At 42.4% G+C, this 23,195-nt stretch overlaps 1 long non-coding RNA gene and 1 pseudogene across 1 annotated transcript; both read right to left on the reverse strand.

Moving 5' to 3' along the window:
* Positions 1 to 2,499: 2,499 nt before the first annotated feature.
* On the reverse strand, positions 2,500 to 11,055 carry LOC139568229 (NLR family CARD domain-containing protein 3-like; annotated as a pseudogene).
* A 1,570-nt stretch (positions 11,056 to 12,625) lies between these two features.
* Positions 12,626 to 17,276, reverse strand: LOC139551535 (uncharacterized). The gene is made up of 3 exons (XR_011670292.1): positions 17,053 to 17,276; positions 13,286 to 13,505; positions 12,626 to 12,776 (listed from the first exon to the last, which is right to left on the reverse strand). It is a non-coding gene; the product is annotated as an uncharacterized lncRNA (long non-coding RNA).
* Positions 17,277 to 23,195: the final 5,919 nt, after the last annotated feature.

Raw genomic sequence — 23,195 nt, forward strand, 5'->3', positions numbered from 1 at the left:
GTCAATTCCGATGATAGTGAGACTGACCGTTTCTCGACACTAATTATTTGTATTATATAGCAGGTTAGGATAACTGACGTGGCGGGTTAGGCTTCACTACAGTGAGTAGGTTCGATTAATCTCGCCCGTTTAACACCAGCTGAAAGTTGATCGCATTCGATTTGGAACCTGGCTTCCTTCCCTGGCCTATGGCGAAGTCGGGGGAAAACAGATGTGACTTAATTTAGCACGTGGATTGATGAGTACTATTCTGTGTGTTCCAATGCAAAAGTGATTTATCTTTATTTTATTTGGTACATGGGGAATTTTACAGCAAATGGTATTTTATGTGCACTACGTCATCACGCACAGCCTTTTATCTGCAACAAGTCAATTTGATGAAAACACCTGTCTGTAGGGAAAATGCGCATATTGTTTATATGCGGATTTGAGAATATTCGAATGAAAATCTGTCATGAATTGGATGGAAACCTAGCTATCGCCAGTCTTCAACAGCTGTTGTCCCCAATGCGAAAGAAACGGCCACGGACCAATGACGAGCATCAATGGGTGTAATTTAACTCAAGAAATGCTTTTATCAGAAAACGCCTGTAATTGCCCGTCTCAGTGGCAGATTTACCATTAGGCATAACAGTCAACCGACGGAAGCGGAAGCTAGACACGCCACTCACTTTTTTTTCTGGTTCAATTAAAGGCAATGAACTATAGTAGACCAAACCCAGCTGCTATTCCATTGGTGTCTATGGCAGTCACCCAGTCTGGAACTGACAATGTTTTTCAATGATAAAAGGCCTGAGTAAGCTATCTTCATTTATCCACCATCTTTATTTAAAAATATGTATTTAAAATATATATATAATTATGGAAACAAAATAAAACAGGCCCTACATAATTTGCCTTAATGTTCATGCTTGAGGCTTTTACTGGGCTGAGTCTCAAATTCTGAGAATTGATATGGGCTGGGAGGGTTTCGGACTCTGTATCAATTTGTAAGTCGCTCTGGATAAGAGCGTCTGCTAAATGACTTAAATGTAAATGTAAGAAGAAAAAGACTGCATGCGTACCTTTGACTACTGCTGTCTCTCAGCTGTAGCCACTGGCAGAGCAAGGGCTCCAATGTTTCGATGGGCCTGGGATAGAGAAATGTGTGGCCATGATTTTAAAATGATTGAAATGTTTCAAATTGCGATACGTATAGGCTAGAGTGCATTCAGAAGAATGATGTCCCACCAGGACAGGACAGGCAGTGTATCTCAGAAGCCCATAACTCTAATTGTATGTTAATACCAATATACAGTTTATCCTAGTAACAATATGACTGTCCTGCTAATGTGCATCACTATACCTGGTAACCTATTGAAAGGAGACCAGTAACAATATGACTGTCCTGCTAATGTGCATCACTATACCTGGTAACCTTGGTAACCTATTGAAAGGAGACCAGTAACAATATGACTGTCCTGCTAATGTACATCACTATACCTGGTAACCTATTGAAAGGAGACCAGTAACAATATGACTGTCCTGCTAATGTGCATCACTATACCTGGTAACCTTGGTAACCTATTGAAAGGAGACCAGTAACAATATGACTGTCCTGCTAATGTGCATCACTATACCTGGTAACCTATTGAAAGGTGATCCATAGGCCGAACTGATCCAAATATTTCTCTCAGACAGGCTTGTTAGTTTGTAATACATTTTTTGAGCGATTTAAATGTGTCTGACAGAAAATCTATTTATGTGCTTAATTAGTCAAGGCATAGACCTTATTTTCACCATTTATCCCCCTAAAAACATTAATTTTCCCATAGGCTTTGGCCAACGAGCCATGGCAGAGTTGCGCTGCTTTCACATGCTAGTCGTAACTAGAAAAAACCTCACATTTCCAACTAGCTAACTGGTAGTAGTTATATACGTGCAGTGTTCAACGAATCAGCAAGTAGGACATTTTTGAGTTTCTTAGTTCCGACTAGCATTGGTACCTACAAAAATACACAATTTCTATTGCTCTCTATAGACATGGGCCTCCAAATCACTGTCTGCCCTGAGTCTGTCACATCTACTGCAGCGTAGTACTCCAGGTAACCATGATTAACATTCATGATTTGCCAAGAAAAAACAAATTCCTGTACATGGTTCTTATGTTCTGTTCAGAGACAGTCATTAGAAACTAGGCTAGAGGCTAAGAAACCAACAGAGTTATAAAACACCTGTGGGATGTACATCAAGGTATTTTTGTAAAAGCCTATGTTATGCTTTTATATTCTACACTTTCATCTGTTTTGTATTGTAGACGTGATTTGTGCAATAAAAAACACACACGGCCTAGACAAGGGGCGTGTTCAGCAGGACACAACGTTCTGGAACCTTCAGATAGAAATAATGTTATGTAGAACAAACATGTCTCTATGACATGTAAAACAATGAATCATGTCGGCTCTATTCCTGGCATTTCTATCTGGAGACTGAACGTGGCCCATGCAATGACTGTGCAGCAACACTGATGCTTTTTTCTTTAATGCATAAAACAATTGCATTACAGTATGATGTGGTACAGGTAGTCACCTATCTAACTTCCATCCAAGGTAGCTTACAGTATCTTTGGCAGTAACCATTGTGTCCCCTACCATGACATTAAAGCCAAGGGATCTGCTCTGTTTGATACAAGAGAATACAATCTTAACCCAGTGGTGGAAAAAGTACCCACTTGTCATACTTGAGTAAAAGTAAAGATACCTTAATAGAAAATGACTCAAGTATAAGTGAAAGTCAGCCAGTAAAATACTACTTGAGTAAAAGTATTTGGTTCAAAATGTACTTAAGTATCTAAAGTAAATGTAATTGCTAAAATATACTTAAGTATCAAAAGTTAAAGTATAAATCTTTTCAAATTCCTTATAAAGCAAACCAGGCTGCACCCTTTTCTAGTTTTTAAAACTTACACATAGCCAGGGGCTCAGACATCATTTACAAACCAAGCATGCGCTTAGTGAGTCCAACAGATCAGAGGCAGTATGGATGACCAGGGATGTTCTCTTGATAAGTGTGTGAATTGGACCATTTTCCTGTCCTGCTAAGCATTCAAAGTGTAATGACTACTCTTGGGTGTCAGGGAATATGTATGGAGTAAAAAGTACAATATTTCCTTTAGGAATGTAGTGAAGTTAATGTAGTCCAAGTCAAAACTATAAATAGTAAAGTACAGACACCCCAAAAAACTCCTTAAGTAGTACTTTCAAGTATTTTTTACTTAAGTACTTTACACCACTGTCTAAATCCCTCTCCCACTCCACCATGTGACACAGCAAAACATGTCTGTAAGACTGTGTGGTAGGCTGTGACTATAAGAGATGAACGGTTGTGGTCAGAGAGTTCAGTCCAAACCCAAGATAGAGAGGCTCAGTGAATGTGGTGTGGAATGTATACAGATGGGTCATTGTGCCCAATTGGTTGACCATGTAAAAGGACAAAGTGCCGGCCGGCCAATCCAGAAACACTCCTACTCTGTAGGGCACATGTGCTTTGATTTTGGGGAACTGTAACCTGTGTAGAATGTCTTTGTGCTGTGCATGGCCCTTATACTTCGAGGCGTACAAAGTCCAAGAATTGTCATTGCATCCTAGTGTTACGCTTTCACCGGTTCCTTTCCTCTCGATTCCCTTGTAGGCCATGCCTATGTGAACGTTGTGTAGACACTCCACCTCCAGGTAATGCTGCTCATTGAGGCCCTCCTTGCACAGCACCTGGTTGCATTTATCAAACCTGTCTTGGGTGATGGGATACTGCTGCTTCTTGCTCTGGCGCGTCACCTTCTTGTCCCCCTCAGACAGAACGAGGAAATCGTTCGCTGTGCTGGGGTCTAGTGTGAGTTCACATGCATCTGAAATTTGTTCAGATTAGAATTAGAAGGTTTCAGTTACCTGTGTCAAGTAAAAATCTTCCTAGCGTGAAATAGTTCCCAATCAAAACAAATCAAATTTTATTTGTCACTTACACATGGTTAGCAGATGTTAATGCGAGTGTAGCGAAATGCTTGTGCTTCTAGTTCCGACAATGCAGTAATAACCAACGAGTAATCTAACCTAACAATTCCACAACTACTACCTTATACACACAAGTGTAAAGGGATGAAGAATATGTACATAAAGATATGAATGAGTGATGGTACAGAACGACATAGGCAAGATGCAGTAGATGGTATAGAGTACAGTATATACATATGAGATGAGTAATGTAGGGTATATAAACATAAAGTGGCTAGTGATACATGTATTACATAAAGATGGCAAGATGCAGTAGATGATATAGAGTACAGTATATACATATACATATGAGATGAGTAATGTAGGGTATGTAACATTATATTAAGTGGCATTGTTTAAAGTGGCTAGTGATACATTTTTACATACATTTCCATTAATTCCCATTACTAAAGTGGCTGGAGTTGAGTCAGTATGTTGGCAGCGGCCACTAAATGTTAGTGGTGGCTGTTTAACAGTCTGATGGCCTTGAGATAGAAGCTGTTTTTCAGTCTCTCGGTCCCTGCTTTGATGCACCTGTACTGACCTCGCCTTCTGGATGATAGCGGGGTGAACAGGCAGTGGCTCGGTGGTTGTTGTCCTTGATGATCTTTATGGCCTTCCTGTGACATCGGGTGGTGTAGGTGTCATCGGGTGGTGTAGGAGGGCAGGTAGTTTGCCCCCGGTGATGCGTTGTGCAGACCTCACTACCCTCTGGAGAGCCTTACGGTTGTGGGCGGAGCAGTTGCCGTACCAGGCGGTGATACAGCCCGACAGGATGCTCTCGATTGTGCATCTGTAGAAGTTTGAGAGTGCTTTTGGTGACAAGCCGAATTTCTTCAGCCTCCTGAGGTTGAAGAGGCGCTGCTGCGCCTTCTTCACAACGCTGTCTGTGTGGGTGGACCAATTCAGTTTGTCTGATGTGTACGCCGAGGAACTTAAAACTTACTACCCTCTCCACTACTGTCCCGTCGATGTGGATAGGGGGGTGCTCCCTCTGCTGTTTCCTGAAGTCCGCAATCATCTCCTTTGTTTTGTTGACGTCGAGTGTGAGGTTATTTCCTGACACCACACTCCGAGGGCCCTCACCTCCTCCCTGTAGGCTGTCTCGTCGTTATTGGTAATCAAGCCTACCACTGTAGTGTCAATCGATCTGATCGTGATGTCACACTGTAAAATTTCTCACAGCGTGCAATTATTTAACTGGGAACATTTTCACGCTGGGATAAATTTTACGACATGTGAATTTTTGTTATTTTTTCCACCTTTATTTAACCAGGTAGGCTAGTTGAGAACAAGATCAAGTTCTCAATAACACAATTTTACATGACAACCTGCAACACAAGCTTTGCTGTCACACTTGAGACATGAATTGGTACATCGGTACACCACAGAGACAACTGTGAATTACTGTGTTCGCAAAGGTGAGAATGATAGATGGATATTTACTCACATTTCTGCAGACCTGGTTTATTCCTGCTCTCTCCTCTGTGCTCCAGGCTGAAAGACAACATAAAGAGGGAGGAATGGAAACCTGGAAATGCTCACACTACTCAGGCGATGCAGTATATTTTGTATTTATTTAACTAGGCAAGTCAGTTTAGGGATTCAATCTGGCAACCTTTCGGTTACTGGCCCAACGCTCTAACCACTAGGCTACCTGCCGCCCCAAATTATATTGACACTAGGATGTAACAAGGGTCATAGCTAAAGGTAATTCACTAACAGATCGTTGTTCTAATCTGTCAACGTTTATATCTACTCGTGAACATTTGATTTAGAAGCACATTGGTATTCTTTTACACAATCTAACTCACTTCAGCTTCAGCTGAAAAGGGAAATCCAATTCAATGTCCCCGAGGGGATTGTAGCTCAGATCCAGCTCTTTCATCTGGAAGGGGTCGGACCTCAAAGCTATGACCAGTACAGAGGACACGGTCTCAGGCAATGTGATCAAACAACCAGATAGTCTGTAAATGAATAGGGAAAACAATTATGAAATAAACATTTGTTTCACCTTTAAAACTAGGAACATTGAAGAACCATCTATAGCCACAGGTCAGCAGAGTTCAGCGATTAAGGCAAACCCTTAATGTGTCATTGTCTAATTTGGCACTGCTGTACATACCTCAGTGCCTGCAGCGTGCAACGCTCGTAGAGGGCAAAGGCAAGGGACTCCAACCCCAAGTCCCCAAGGTCATTGCAGCTGAGGTCCAAGGTCAGAAGCTTCAAGGTGGGACGAATCAGCACTTTGCAGAGTTCCTTGACACCTTGCTCTCCAACATTGTTGTGGCTGAGGTTTAGAGTTTTCACCTTGCAGTTGGCGTTCCACAGCCCATCACAAAGGCGTCGCACCCCTACATCGCCCAGGTTGTTGTGGCCCAGATCCAGGACTGTAATACAGGAATTCGGAGATCGGAGAACTGAGGTCACAGTTGCACATAGCAGGGGTGTCATGTGACAACAGTTGAGCCTGTGAAAGAGTGAGTTCAAAGTTGCTGTTTTAATCTTTTCAATTTGAACATCACAATGCAAAATTAAAACATGTTTGATATACATACTTAATGTAATGATACACATTTCACAGTGATACTTACAAAGCTGTAGAGCAAGACTGCAAAGCAGGAGACAGTCTGTAGAAACCGTCCTCCGAGGTTTGTTTATTCCTGAAGTCAAACTCTTCAGGCTTCTCTGACATGAAGATAAATGCCAAGAGAGAGCACTGAAAGGGAGTTAGCGGCGTGTCAGAAGACGGTACCTGGTTGTCATTCTGCAGTATGGGGTCCTTCAGCTCAAGCAGACAGTGGATCAGGTTGATGCATCTCTCTGGGGAGAGGGACTTTCTTTTCAATATCTTGATGTATCCAATTAACTTTTTGTTGTGTTCTGAACTGCTGGGTGTTTTTCCCAGAATGTCCTTGAAGGAGGTCCCGGCTGGAGTCGTGAGAGATCCTGAAAAGGAAGCGTATGAAAAGGTCCAGGTGTCCATTTTTACTATCTAATGCACTGTCCAGAGCACCTTTGAGAAAATATAAAAAATCAATGGGAGTGCTTCCATTCTTCTTTTTGATTAAGGCTTTCACTGAGTCAATCCTGCCGTTTTCAAATTCATGAAATGCGTACAGAGCAGCAAAGAACTCCTGAACACTCAGGTGTATGAAACAGTACAGTTTCTTGGGATACAGTCCATGCTCTAATTGTACAACTTCAGTACATAGGCCAGGGCATTTAGCAGCATCCTTGACACTAATACCACAGTCCTTCAAGTCCTGTTCTGTGAAGTGCACGTTTTGAATTAACAGGTTATGATACGCTAGCTGCCCCAATTTGAAAATGACGTCTTTGAAGCAAAACAAAGTATTTTCTGTACCATCTTCATGAGTTGAACCGTACTTCTTAAAACTGACAATTGTTTGGTTCACTAGGTAATGGATGTACAATTCAGTAAGGGTTGTAGGTAAAGATCTAGACTTTGGGCCGACTTTACCCAGGATATCCTGAAAAACAGTTGCTGCTATCCAGCAGAACAACGGTACATGGCACATGATGTAGAGGCTCCGGGTTGATTTAAGGCCTGAGATGATATGGCTGGCCATCAATGGATCACTGATTTTCCTTGTGAAGTACACATTCTTTTGTGAATCATTGAACCCTCTGATCTCTGTCACTCGATCACGACTCTCTGGAGGGATCCGATTGGCAGCTACTGGACGAGAGGTTATCCAGAGGAGAGCATTAGGGAGAAGACGGCCAGTGATGAGGTTTGTAAGTATAACGTCCAGGGTAGCAGACTCTAACACATCAGATACAGGAATGTTTTTTTGAAACTCCAGTGGCAGATGGATCTCATCCAGTCCATCAATAATGAACAAAATCTTATGGTCATCATACATCTTTATGTCTATGTCCTTAAGTTCAGTGTATAAGACCTGAAGAAGTTCATGCAGGCTGCATTGCCGATGTTTAACCAAATTTAGATCCCGTAAAGAAAGGATAATTAAAAGGTCTAGATGTTGATTCTCTATCCCATCTGCCCAGTCCAGGATGAATTTCTGGACTGCCACAGTTTTCCCAATGCCAGCTACTCCCTTTGTCACCACACATCTGATGGGTTCTTCTTCTTCATCATGCTTGAAGATATCTTGACATTTTATGACCGAGTGTCTGGGAGGTGTGCGGTTTCAGCCTGCCACACCTCATGTTCTTTATTGACGGTGGCAGAATCACAAGTGACCATTAAAGTCTCTGTGTAGACCTTGTGAAGGGCTGATTTACTTTGTGTCACACCCTCTAGTATGCTCCCGGACTTCTTCTTAAGGGCTAATTTGATCTTGCCTTTGAGGCGAATGGTGTCTGCAAAAAAAAAATATATATATATATTGCTTTGGGTGAAATTAATGGAGTCTTTTTTTCTTAATCTGAGGTATCAACCGAATTTTACTTACTTTCTTTCTTCTTGCTCTGGTCATTCAGTGGCACCAGTCCTGGTTGTGTCATCTACAGGAAGTTAACAAGACAGAACAGTAGATACATTTCCAAAACATGTAGAACAATCTTCTGAAGATTGTGTATAATAAATTATAAAATGAATTACCTGGTCAACCATCTCTGGTCCAGGGTCCTCGCCTGTCTGCCTGTCACGGCCTAGAGATGGGGAACATTTTAGAAAACACCACCAGATGAAAACAGTAATCAAACCATCTTCTGTCCGGAGCTTCTCTCACCATAATAAATGATCAGGTCCCGTTTAACTGAATTCCCAGTTGTTATTGGTGCAAACATGTTGCTTCTATTAGTTGCTGTGATGGAAGTATGTTCAACGAGTGCTCCTCCAGCCTGGTTGTCCTCAGACAGCGGTGTTACGTCCATCGCCATTGGTGTAGGAAAAGAAACAATAACAGCTTAGCCTCGTCATCACGTACACGTCTAGAGGGAATATTCAGGATCTCTCACTGGAATTAATTGACAATGTATTTACAGTACCAGTCAAAAGTTTGGACACACCTACTCATTCAAAGGTTCTCTTTATTTTTACTATTTTCTACGTTGTAGAATAGTAAAGACATCAACTATGAAATAACATATGGAATTATGTAGTAAAAAAGTGTTAAACAAATCTAAATATATTTTATATTTGAGATTCTTCAAATAGCCACCCTTTGTCTTGACAGCTTTGCACACTTGGCATTCTCTCAACCAGCTTCACCTGGAATGCTTTTCCAACAGTCTTGAAGGAGTTGCCACATATGCGGAGAACTTGTTGGCTGCTTTTCCTTCACTCTGCGGTGTAACTCTTCCCAAACCATCTCAATTGGGATGAGGTCGGGTGATTGTGGAGGCCAGGTCATCTGATGCAACACTCCATCACTCTCCTTCTTGGTCAAATAGCCCTTACACAGCCTGGAGGTGTGATGGGTCATAGTCCCACTAAGCGCAAACTAGATGGGATGGCGTATCACTGCAGAATGCTGTGGTAGCCATGCTGGTTAAGTGTGTCTTGAATTCTAAATAAATCAGTGTCACCAGCAAAGCACCATCACACCTCCTCCTCCTTGCTTCATGGTGGGAACCACACATGCAGAGATCATCCGTTCACCTACTCTGCATCTCACAAAGACACGGTGGTTGGACTCATCAGACCAAAGGACATATTTCCCTTTGGTCTAATGTCCATTGCTCGTGTTTCTTGGCACAAGTAAGTCTTCTTCTTCTTGGTGTCATTTAGTAGTGGTTCCGTTGCAGCAATTAAACTATGAAGGCCTGATTCAAGCAGTCTCCTCTGAACAGTTGATGTGTCTGTTACTTGAACTCTGAAGCATTTATTTGGGCTGCAATATGAGGTGCAGTTAACTCTAATTAACTTATCCTCTGCAGCAGAAGTAACTCTGGGTCTTCCTTTCCTGTGGCGGCCCTCATGAGAGCCAGTCATCATAGCTCTTCATGGTTTTTGCAACTGCACTTGAACAAAGTTCTTGAAATTTTCCGGATTGACTGACTTTCATGTCTTAAAGTAATGATGAAGTCATTTCTCTTTGCTTATTTGAGCTGTTCTTGCCATAATATGGACTTGGGTCTTTTACCAAATAGGGCTATCTTCTGTAACACCCCTACCTTGTCACAACACAACTGATTGGCTCAAACACATTAAGAAGGAAAGAAATTCCACAAATTAACAAGGCACACCTGTTAATTGAAATGCATTCCAGATGAGCACAAACCCACCGTCGCTGGACCAGACAGGACTGGCAAAAAGTGCTCTTCACTGACGAGTCGCGGTTTTGTCTCACCAGGGGTGATGGTCGGATTCGCGTTTATCGTCAAATGAATGAGCGTTACACCGAGGCCTGTACTCTGGAGCAGGATCGATTTAGAGGTGGAGGGTCCGTCATGGTCTGGGGCGGTGTGTCACAGCATCATCGGACTGAGCTTGTTGTCATTGCAGGCAATCTCAATGCTGTGCGTTACAGGGAAGACATCCTCCTCCCATATGTGGTACCCTTCCTGCAGGCTCATCCTGACATGACCCTCCAGCTTGACAATGCCACCAGCCACACTGCTCGTTCTGTGTGTGATTTCCTGCAAGACAGGAATGTCAGTGTTCTGCCATGGCCAGCGAAGAGCCCGGATCTCAATCCCATTGAGCACATCTGGGACCTGTTGGATCGGAGGGTGAGGGCTAGGGCCATTCCCCCAGAAATGTCCGGGAACTTGTAGGTGCCTTGGTGGAAGAGTGGGGTAACATCTCACAGCAAGAACTGGCAAATCTGGTGCAGTTCATGAGGAGGAGATGCACTGCAGTACTTAATGCAGCTGGTGGCCACACCAGATACTGACTGTTTTGACCCCTCCTTTGTTTAGGGACACGGTATTCCATTTCTGTTACATGTCTGTGGAACCTGTTCAGTTTATGTCTCAGTTGTTGAATCTTATGTTCATACAAATATTTACACATGTTAAGTTTGCTGAAAATAAACAGTTGACAGTGAGAGGACGCTTTTGCTGAGATATATATATACAGTGGGGAGAACAAGTATTTGATACACTGCCGATTTTGCAGGTTTTCCTACTTACAAAGCATGTAGAGGTCTGTAATTTTTATCATAGGTACACTTCAACTGTGAGAGACGGAATTTAAAACAAAAATCCAGAAAATCACATTGTATGATTTTTAAGTAATTAATTCGCATTTTATTGCATGACATAAGTATTTGATCACCTACCAACCAGTAAGAATTCCGGCTCTCACAGACCTGTTCGTTTTTCTTTAAGAAGCCCTCCTGTTCTCCACTCATTACCTGTATTAACTGCACCTGTTTGAACTCGTTACCTGTATAAAAGACACCTGTCCACCCACTCAATCAAACAGACTCCAACCTCTCCGCAATGGCCAAGACCAGAGAGCTGTGTAAGGACATCAGGGCTAAAATTGTAGACCTGCACAAGGCTGGGATGGGCTACAGGACAATAGGCAAGCAGCTTGGTGAGAAGGCAACAACTGTCGGCGCAATTATTAGAAAATGGAAGAAGTTCAAGATGACGGTCAATCACCCTCGGTCTGGGGCTCCATGCAAGATCTCACCTCGTGGGGCATCAATGATCACGAGGAAGGTGAGGGATCAGCCCAGAACTACACGGCAGGACCTGGTCAATGACCTGAAGAGAGCTGGGACCACAGTCTCAAAGAAAACCATTAGTAACACACTACGCCGTCATGGATTAAAATCCTGCAGCGCACGCAAGGTCCCCCTGCTCAAGCCAGCGCATGTCCAGGCCCGTCTGAAGTTTGCCAATGACCATCTGGATGATCCAGAGGAGGAATTGGAGAAGGTCATGTGGTCTGATGAGACAAAAATAGAGCTTTTTGGTCTAAACTCCACTCGCCGTGTTTGGAGGAAGAAGAAGGATTAGTACAACCCCAAGAACACCATCCTAACCGTGAAGCTTGGAGGTGGAAACATCATTCTTTGGGGATGCTTTTCTGCAAAGGGGACAGGATGACTGCACCGTATTGAGGGGAGGATGGATGGGGCCATGCATCGCGAGATCTTGGCCAACAACCTCCTTCCCTCAGTAAGAGCATTGAAGATAGGTCGTGGCTGGGTCTTCCAGCATGACAACGACCCGAAACACACAGCCAGGGCAACTAAGGAGTGGCTCCGTAAGAAGCATCTCAAGGTCCTGGAGTGGCCTAGCCAGTCTCCAGACCTGAACCCAATAGAAAATCTTTGGAGGGAGCTGAAAGTCCGTATTGCCCAGCGACAGCCCCGAAACCTGAAGGATCTGGAGAAGGTCTGTATGGAGGAGTGGGCCAAAATCCCTGCTGCAGTGTGTGCAAACCTGGTCAAGAACTACAGGAAACGTATGATCTCTGTAATTGCAAACAAAGGTTTCTGTACCAAATATTAAGTTCTGCTTTTCTGATGTATCAAATACTTATGTCATGCAATAAAATGCGAATTAATTACTTAAAAATCATACAATGTGATTTTCTGGATTTTTGTTTTAAATTCCGTCTCTCACAGTTGAAGTGTACCTATGATAAAAATTACAGACCTCTACATGCTTTGTAAGTAGGAAAACCTGCAAAATCGGCAGTGTATCAAATACTTGTTCTCCCCACTGTATATACATACACACACACACATACACACACATATTCACAAACATATTTTTTAAAGCCCATTATGCCTACCTGTTGGTCATCCACCTCCTCGTTAATGGCAGTTGAGGTCAGATTCCCATCGTTCTCATTGTCTATGGAGGAAAGGCGTATCTTTATCTGAACTTGGTGAAAAACCTGCCAATAATTTATTACACTTTTTAGTTAAAGGTCGACTTTGGGCACGAACAACGGTCCAACTCCTCTTCCTCAACAGAAATGGGGTGTGCCTTTGGTGGTTCATTGATGCGTCATTCCGGTGCGCTGCGACCAACATAGCTAGTTTGTTGTTATCTTAATTGTTTTCTTATTTTGTTTATAAAGTTTAGCCATTATTTTTGCCCAAAGTCGACCTTTATAGGAGTAGGTTCAATCTGGGTCCAGGAAACCGGCCCATAAAACACAGAATAACCCTGCACAGGTCATACGATTAACTGTTGTAAAATAAGCACACACTCATTTTTTTATCTGAAACCACTTGACTAGCGGAAAAAGTTAAATGCTACTGAGTAAATACTGTAATACAGGTTCAATAAAATCTAAGAATTCCTCCTGCAACAAAAAACATTGAGTATTAATATTGAGTTTTAATGCCTATACTCACCCTGCCGTCTACGTCTCCGTTTACTCCGACCTTTGACGTATTTTAGAATTGAGGACACAACGTCACGAGCACCTCCTCTATATGTGTCTGTCATAACTGACACAATGGCTTTCACTTCCATCCTCCTCACACCGATGTCATACTTCTTCCTCAGACGGCGTTTAAATCGTTTTAACTTCCTTGAACTCAAACGATTCAATTTGGATTCCATGCTCCTCATCTTAAAATAAACCCAAATAAATAAAAAGGTATTTAAAGTGGAACTGACAGCGTTTTAGCAACATGAAATCTGATGAATCTGTTCATATACAGGAAGAATTACGTTTTTTTATTACATTTTCTGACAAGCGAGCATTTTTATGGCCATTTTCACGTTTTCATAAATTCATAGAATGTTTGGGAATGACGTATAGTAAGGCATTTGTGAAAATTCTACAGCAATGTAGTGGAAAAGTGACCATGCGTTTGGAAAATGATCAGACACCGCAGTGAATAAAACCACCTGTCTTGTCCAGGACCAGAGTCTACACAGACAGGTGCCATAGCCTATATGCAAATAAGCCATTTGCCACACGGGCCTGCCATCATTCCCTTTGAACTGGACTGTGTGTTTACAGGAAGTAGCAAAAGCTGAACTTTAGATCATGAGAATGCATTCGCCACAAAATATACCTGAATGGATTTCTGTAAATACCACGGGAGTCCGCTTACATTAGGGAACTTTACAGTCCTATTGATCAAACAACCATGAAACGGTAGTCTCTCTCTCTCTCCCTCAGTTGCCTATGAACATCAACAAGATCAACAACTAATGCTAGCCAGAGTGAGAATCTAAAATCTAACAAGGGAACTGAAACCCTCTCTAACTTGTTCAGCTAGTTGGCCGTCACTGATAACGGCGAACCTGCTCGTTCTTATACAACTAGCCTGCCAATGCATGCTTGTCCCAACCCACATTGACAAGTGAATGAACTTGCTTCCCGGCCCATTTGTTCAATGCCAAATACATTTGATTGACAACTAAGAGATATGTTAATTGTGGATATCAGTCGTTTATGTTCAGCCTAGCTAGCAAAGTGATTGACATGTCTTGGTGGCCAACCAAATGACACCTGCCTCCATCTTTAGCTGTAACCACCGACAAACAATGAGGAAAAAGTTTGGTCACCCCCCCACTCCTCCAAAGACATGACATCCTCCCAGCAGCTAGCTAACTGTTAGGCTCTGTGTTCTTAGTTTGCTAAATAAATAGCCCAGGTGTGTCAAACTGAATCAGCACATGGGCCATATTGAAAATTATGAATTCGCAGACCAGACATAGCCCATTTCTTTTTACAAAAGAAACTTGTAACTGCAACCCAAACTGGCCATTGTTTGAAAAAAATGTCCCTTTCTAAAGTCCACTTACTGTATGTACAGAGGATGCTGTATACAGCATTTTAACACATTAAAACAAAAGAGATCAATGAGATTTGTCCAGCCTTAGCTGCTATGCTTGCAGATGTGCATAATATGATGCAACAGAAATCAACAAGTATTTTAATGACAAAAACGTAGCAATAGGTTGTTGTAACATGACATATTTTCATTGTTTTAGACTGTATGGATCACCAGTGTGGTTGAACGCAGCATCGCTGAATGGTACACTGAACATGCATTGTAGTTGAGTAGCCAGGCTACAGCTCTGTTACTGTAATAGGCCTATACGTTTCTCCTTTGTGTGGTGTTTTGTTGCAGGTTTAGTTTTTTTGTTATTCATTGTCAAGCTTTTAAAACCAAAGACTACAATATTTTAGCAGCCTTGCTAGGACTGTGGCGTGTGTGTGTACTTTCCCTCCGCTGTGCGCTGTAAACGGGACACACGAAAGCAGCGCAATTGAAGTTGAATTCAGATGCATCAGGTTGTAATTTCATAAAGTAGACGACTCAACTGTTGACTCATTTATGTATACTCACTTGTGTGTCCTATTTGGCCCGCGGGCCTTGTTTGGCACGTTGCCACCAGCCTATTAGCCGGGTTATGACTGACTTGTGATCATTTCCCTTTCTAGTTGGATTGTATTGACATTCCCAGCCTTAGTTTTTGTTCAAAATATTGAGTAATTGGAACAGTTTAAATGTTTGTACTTTTCTCTTAACTAATGTCTGTGTTCTATTCAGGTGCTGTTCTAATAACCATTTTCTGTGTTTATGCAAGTGGCTGACTGTACAAATCCTCGCTTATCAGTAGCTGCAATTTGGCAGTACGCCCAGACGTTGTTTTGACAAGATATCTCAGTTTCAAGGTCTGAACTTAGAGAGAAAGAGTCCTCGTGTTGGTATGTCACATGTTATGAACCAGTATTGGTCGGTCACATGAATGAAACAGAACGCTAATGATGAATGAATTATGCTAAATCATGCAAATATAACTTGTCTGTGTCTAGCCGTATATAAAGACACCTGCTGGGACTGCCCCAGCAGAGCTCCTGATTGTACTGTTGTGCATTGAGTTGGATGGAACCTCTCCAGCACGCTGACAATAAACAATGATTCAGTTAAGATTGACTTTGAGTGTCCCTGTGTAAGAATTTTCACAACACTGTGCTTCCCCATTGGGTGGAGGCAGCAAACAATGTACCAGGCCAGCTGTGATTTACCTGATAGCAGTATTTTTTTGGACTACCAAGAAATGTGATGGTGAATTATACTAATCATGCATTGAACTGCATCCATCTTTTCTGCCAACAATGCCTTACTGTACTTCATGGAATTTTTACTCAAATATAACCTATTTTTAAAACCTCTTATATAAAGTTGGTTTTGAAGCATAAACTAGGAATTTGATATTTTTGACTGGTATTAGAATTGTTTCATATCTGCAAAGTAGTTAAAACGCTGTCAATTCCACTTTAAAGTACATACAGTCTGGTTATTCTTACTCTCTATTTCACAATGTGAGTAGCCATGTGAAGTTTAGGCCTGTACCTTCAATCCCTTATCCCTCCCTGCCCTGGTTCCACCAGTGACCACACAAACTCTCCATAATGTCCACTTTTATTATTTGGCTTAATGTGAGAAATTCATGCAGGTCATTTACCTGGGGTGATAATAATTAGTGCACACCGTAGCAAACAGCTGCAAAACGTTTCGTAATTGAAAACGTTCAGCAATGAAAATGTGTTTATATTGGAGAAATTCAGGTAGGTCCCTCCCCGTTTACTTCCTAGTGAATACACCCCCAGAACAGATAGACTATAATTATCCCTGTCTTAGTTCACCTTCTTAAACATGTAAGCAATGAGTCATGTAATCTTTGTTGTTCATGTATCAGCAAGTATTATCATTGGTGTGTGTAGCCTACATTTCCATTACCACACTCACCACTAAAATGGACCAGCCGGCGAATAATCGAGAACCTATGCTCTCTTGAAATTGCGCGCAAAAACAAAATCCTACATTTGGGCTACTGTGCAATATGGTTCAAGCCCGCCTTAGAAGCCTTACAGCCGTGATAAATTGACTAAAGCAATTAAATAATTATTTAAATGAACGATTTAATACTAAACTTCTCGGTTTGCACATTTCCGTATTGGCTGCAAAAAAACGAGCACATTTCCGTGTTGGCTGAAACACAGACGCAAACATTGGCATGGAAGGACAATGAAGCTTTCAGATAAAGTGCATTATTCAACGAATAACGTTACGTGAAATTAAATCAGATAGTAAGTTATAATGAAAGACATAGTTTCACTCAAACCTAGACTACTTTAAAAAGTGTTACCTGCCTTCAGATTTGGTGATTTCCCTGCTCAGCTCCAGGAAAGTAGCCAATTAGCCTACCATCAATTAATTCTGCCAATAAAGCTTGTCTTTCTGACTGTGTTGTAAGCAAAACATGTTTTAACTCAAAGCTCAACTTCTCGACTAACGTATCAAACGTCGTTGGCTAAAATAACTCATAACAGGTGTGGGGGGAAAATGGCGATAGGTGCATCTAAGAGCCTGGCTGACGCGCAACCAACGTGTCACCCAGAATATCAGAGTGAAATTCAACTTGGGGCATTCACATGGATCGCCGTTTGGGTCATAAAGCACGTGGTCCAAACGTGATATTTTTAATGCTACGCGTGTAAAGTAAGCAGGTGCAGGCGCTAAATGCACGCGTTAAGTTAACGCCTACACGGTCAAATAAGAGCGTGCAAATGTGCTTGCAGGCGATCCAACATGTGCTAAATAAACGGCTGCAAGCGGTCCTGCACACTTCAAATTAACACCTACAGCTGCTAAATATACACGCTAACTTTTGTCTTTGAAAATGGTTTATCAGCTAGTTTAAAGTGGAAGGATCTTTCTCATCACTGGCTATACAATTCAGCTAACATTAATCTAGCACCAGGATCAGCACTGGCTAGCTAATTTAGCTAACATCGGTAGCCTCGAACCCCAGCCATATTATATAATATAATTTGCCTCAAACTGACCGGCCATGCTGCTAGCCGCAGTGAACAGCGCAGTCTTGTGTTTTATTAAGAGCCCTGCTGAAAAAACATGTCAACCATAACAGCCACGGAAACACATTGGACTATGTTAATACTATCGAGGTAAATTACATACTAGCAATATTGTTGCTTGAATGCAGGGCCAGGCTGTAAAGGGTTGCGTCAATCGAATCTGGTATCAGGATAAAATGTGATTCAGAGTCACCGAATATACTTTAAGTATTTTTTATTTAACACAAGCGATAAATGGTAAATGCAATTTTCGTATATACGGGTTCACTGTATCACCACGCAGGGTAAAGCAGAGAACTGACTGAAATAGTACAGACATCTTCTTTTATACTGTGACAGAGGTAGTTCCAACTTTAGAGTTGGCCTGTCACAGTAGAGGCTTAGCGTGGTTTAAACTTGATAGCCTATCGGTGGTGCCCAGGCTGGTCCCAGCCTCACAGCACTCAGGATTCAGATGTCCGGAATGATGTTTGTGAAGATTGAGCTGAGTTGACGGTTTCTACATATTCCTCAGTTCCTGTTTTCTTGTTATTCAGCATTTTTCCATCTTGTCTCAACCTTGTGGTTTGCACAGTCGACACCCTAGATTAGCAACAGCTTTTCTGCAGTCACGCTATGTTTTGTGATTAACATGTCCTATTTCTATAAGGCATATATTTTTGTTAAAAAGAGAACAAAACCATCCTTCACAAGGCATACATAGATTATTTATTTATTTATTTTATTTAACCTTTATTTAACCAGGTAGGCAAATTGAGAACACGTTCTCATTTACAATTGCGACCTGGCCAAGATAAAGCAAGCAGTTCGACACATACAACAACACATAGTTACACATGGAGTAAAACAAACATATAGTCAATAATACAGTGAAAAAAAATAAGTCTATATACAATGTGAGCAAGTGAGGTGAGATAAGGGAGGTGAAGGCAAACAGATATATGTATAAATAAATAAAAATATAAAAGGCCATGGAGGAGAAGTGAGTACAACACAGCAAGTAAAATAAAAAATAAAAAACACTGGAATGGTTGGTTTGCAGTGGAAGAAAGTGCAAAGTAGAGACAGAAATAATGGGGTGCAAAGGAGCAAAATAAATTAATAAATAAATACAGTAGGTAAAGAGGTAGTTGTTTGGGCTAAATTGTAGATGGGTTATGTACAGGTGCAGTAATCTATGAGCTGCTCTGACAGCTGGTGCTTAAAGCTAGTGAGGGAGATAGGTGTTTCCAGTTTCAGAGATTTTTGTAGTTCGTTCCAGTCATTGGCAGCAGAGAACTGTAAGGAGAGGCGTCCAAAGGAAGAATTGGTTTTGGGGGTGACTAGAGAGATATACCTGCTGGAGCGCGTGCTACAGGTAGGTGCTGCTATGGTGACCAGCGAGCTGAGATAAGGGGGGACTTTACCTAGCAGGGTCTTGTAGATGACCTGGAACCAGTGGGTTTGGCGACGAGTATGAAGCGAGGGCCAGCCAACGAGAGTGTACAGGTCGCAGTGGTGGGTAGTATATAGGGCTTTGGTGACAAAACGGATGGCACTGTGATAGACTGCATCCAATTTATTGAGTAGGGTTTTGGAGGCTATTTTGTAAATGACATCACCGAAGTCGAGGATTGGTAGGATGGTCAGTTTTACAAGGGTATGTTTGGCAGCATGAGTAAAGGATGCTTTGTTGCGGAATAGGAAGCCAATTCTAGATTTGACTTTGGATTGGAGATGTTTGATGTGAGTCTGGAAGGAGAGTTTACAGTCTAACCAGACACCTAGGTATTTGTAGTTGTCCACATATTCTAAGTCAGAGCCGTCCAAAGTAGTGATGTTGGACAGGCGGGCAGGAGCAGGCAGCGATCGGTTGAAGAGCATGCATTTGGTTTTACTTGTATTTAAGAGCAGTTGGAGGCCACGGAAGGAGAGTTGTATGGCATTGAAGCTCGCCTGGAGGGTTGTTAACACAGTGTCAAAAGAAGGGCCAGAAGTATACAGAATAGTGTCGTCTGCGTAGAGGTGGATCAGAGAATCACCAGCAGCAAGAGCGACATCATTGATGTAAACAGAGAAGAGAGTCGGTCCAAGAATTGAACCCTGTGGCACCCCCATAGAGACTGCCAGAGGCCCGGACAACAGACCCTCCGATTTGACACACTGAACTCGATCAGAGAAGTAGTTGGTGAACCAGGCGAGGCAATCATTAGAGAAACCAAGGCTGTCGAGTCTGCCAATGAGGATGTGGTGATTGACAGAGTCAAAAGCCTTGGCCAGGTCAATGAATACGGCTGCACAGTATTGTTTCCTATCGATGGCGGTTACGATATTGTTTATGACCTTGAGCGTGGCTGAGGTGCACCCATGACCAGCTCTGAAACCAGATTGCATAGCGGAGAAGGTGTGGTGGGATTCGAAATGGTCGGTAATCTGTTTGTTGACTTGGCTTTCGAAGACCTTAGAAAGGCAGGGTAGGATAGATATAGGTCTGTAGCAGTTAGGGTCAAGGGTGTCCCCCCCTTTGAAGAGGGGGATAACCGCAGCTGCTTTCCAATCTTTGGGGATCTCAGACGACACGAAAGAGAGGTTGAAGAGGCTAGTAATAGGGGTGGCAACAATTTCAGCAGATAGTTTTAGAAAGAAAGGGTCCAGATTATCTAGCCCGGCTGATTTGTAAGGGTCCAGATTTTGCAGCTCATTTAGAACATCAGCTGACTGTATTTGGGAGAAAGAGAAATGGGGAAGGCTTGGGCGAGTAGCAGAGGGGAGGGCAGTGCTGTTGTCCGGGGTAGGGGTAGCCAGGTGGAAAGCATGGCCAGCCGTAGAAAAATGCTTATTGAAATTCTCAATTATAGTGGATTTGTCGGTGGTGACAGTGTTTCCTATCTTCAGAGCGGTTGGAAGCTGGGAGGAGGTGTTCTTATTCTCCATGGACTTTACGGTGTCCCAGAACTTTTTTGAATTTGTGTTGCAGGAAGCAAATTTCTGCTTGAAAAAGCTAGCCTTGGCTGTTCTAACTGCCTGTGTATATTGGTTTCTGGCTTCCCTGAAAAGTTGCATATCACGTGTGCTGTTCGATGCTAATGCAGAACGCCATAGGATGTTTTTCTGTTGGTTAAGGGCAGTCAGGTCAGGAGAGAACCAAGGGCTATATCTGTTCCTGGTTCTAAATTTCTTGAATGGGGCGTGCATATTCAAGATGGTGAGGAAAGCATTTTAAAAAAATGACCAGGCATCCTCTACTGACGGGATGAGATCAATATCCTTCCAGGATACCCCGGCCAGGTCGATTAGAAAGGCCTGCTCGCTGAAGTGTTTCAGGGAGCGTTTGACAGTGATGAGTGGAGGTCGTTTGACCGCTGACCCATTACGGATGCAGGCAATGAGGCAGTGATCGCTGAGATCTTGGTTGAAAACAGCAGAGGTGTATTTGGAGGGCAAGTTTGTTAGGATGATATCTATGAGGGTACCCGTGTTTACGGAATTGGGGTGGTACCTGGTAGGTTCATTGATAATTTGTGTGAGATTGAGGGCATCAATCTTGAGGGCATCGATTGTAGGGTGGCTGGGGTGTTGAGCATGTTCAAATTTAGGTCGCCTAGCAGCACGAGCTCTGAAGATAGATGGGGGGCAATCAGTTCACATATAGTGTCCAGAGCACAGCTGGGGGCAGAGGGTGGTCTATAGCAGGCGGCAACGGTGAGAGACTTGTTTTTAGAGAGGTGGATTTTTAAAAGACAACGGAGGTACTCCAAAAACATCCTGTTCAAAATCCTGCTAACGTTAGTTGTCGATTTTTGGGCTGTTTTGGACAAGCTACCTAAATGTGACTAATAGGCTAGTACTGAAGCAGGACATGTTTTTGAGTTCTGTTTTTAGCCCAAAGCCTTGTTTTTTGTGTGTGTATTTAAGCAAAACAACAGCTGAAGGTTGGCAACTTCTTCAGCCTGACTGGCTGTCATTTCAATGCTAGCGTTAGCCGTGCTACCTCTCGATTAGCATGAAGACACTGAAAAGCTCACATAAAGCAAATTTGGCCAGTGACAACCTTGTAAAACCTTTTGCTAACATCTACAACATATCAACTTTCGAACAGAATATACTTTAATGTCCACGTTCACTTCGTTTTCAGAATATTTACACCTCATTGAAGCCTATTAGGGTAAAATAACACCTTCAGGCATATACCCAGTACGATATAGTACTGCTTCAAAGGAATAGGGTTCCTATTCCTTCCGCTTTATTTTCACACAATTGTGTCTTGCAGAAGGGAACAATGAAGAGGAGCTTGGAGTGGACAAGGGGGGGCTGATAAAGCAGCAGAGAAGACCTGATTCATCAAGTATCACGCTTAACTCTGGTGATTCTCATCTGGTTGGCATGCACAACACGACAAGGTATGCAACATTAAACCCAATCAAATATCCAATGTTATTAAAACATGTATTCCAATCTACTGTCAAGCAACGTTTAATGTCAGTTGTGCGTAAATGTTATGAACAACAAACAACCTATGGTTCTTGGAGTCAATGAATCAATTGAAAGTGACGACAATTAAAAATTATTTTAAAACCTACTGTGCCAGTAAAGATGACAAAGAAATCTGCTCTTATGTTTCTGTTAGAATTGTTTCAGACAATTCAATCCGACACTCTTGTTAATGTTTGATGTCAGGCAAAACGTCTTCAGCCACCGTAGGAGGGAGAGGCGCTGCTTGGCATTTAACTGCAGTGTCTGTGGGTGTACCAGGAAAGAACGTTAGAAGTTAGGTCCCCATGAAATCGGAGCTTCTTACCGTTTCCACTGCATCCCAGTCGATATCGATTTAAAAAACTGGAACAATAGATATCGTGTAGCACATGGTAGCAAGAATTCAATGGACTAACTTCAGTTTGCTTATTGTCCCAACAAATGTGTCAATTATGCATTTTACATATGTCATAGTGGGTTTTCTTTTATAGCTCTGCTTTCAACACCATCCTGACCCACAAACCGGTTAGCAGACTCAGGCCTCTGGGTGTAAACCCTGTAATAACAAATGACATTATCACAAGAATGTGTATCCCCAGAATGGACGCAACAGCTAAACAGGCTGACAACCCGATCATGGTACACCTGATCACCTGATCACCAGTACATGAAGGAGCTGTGGGACCTGCCATAATGGTCATAGGACAACAGCCTCAGCGTAAGCAAAACGGTGAGACTTAATGACCATTCTCCCATCTACTGTACATTGACATGGAGATACTCAGCAGCTTCAAGTTCCTGGGCACCCTGACATCCTTTTCTGCCCTCAGTCACTTCACTCAAAGTCCCACTTGTGCTTCTCCACTACCCTCATCAACTTGCTGCACCACGACCTATGTACCAGCTACAGTGTCTGTTTTTATGGCCATAACACATTTAAATGAAATGTCCATATTTACTGTAAG

Source organism: Salvelinus alpinus, chromosome 2, assembly GCF_045679555.1.
Source record: "Salvelinus alpinus chromosome 2, SLU_Salpinus.1, whole genome shotgun sequence".
NCBI classification, from domain to species: Eukaryota; Metazoa; Chordata; class Actinopteri; order Salmoniformes; family Salmonidae; genus Salvelinus; species Salvelinus alpinus.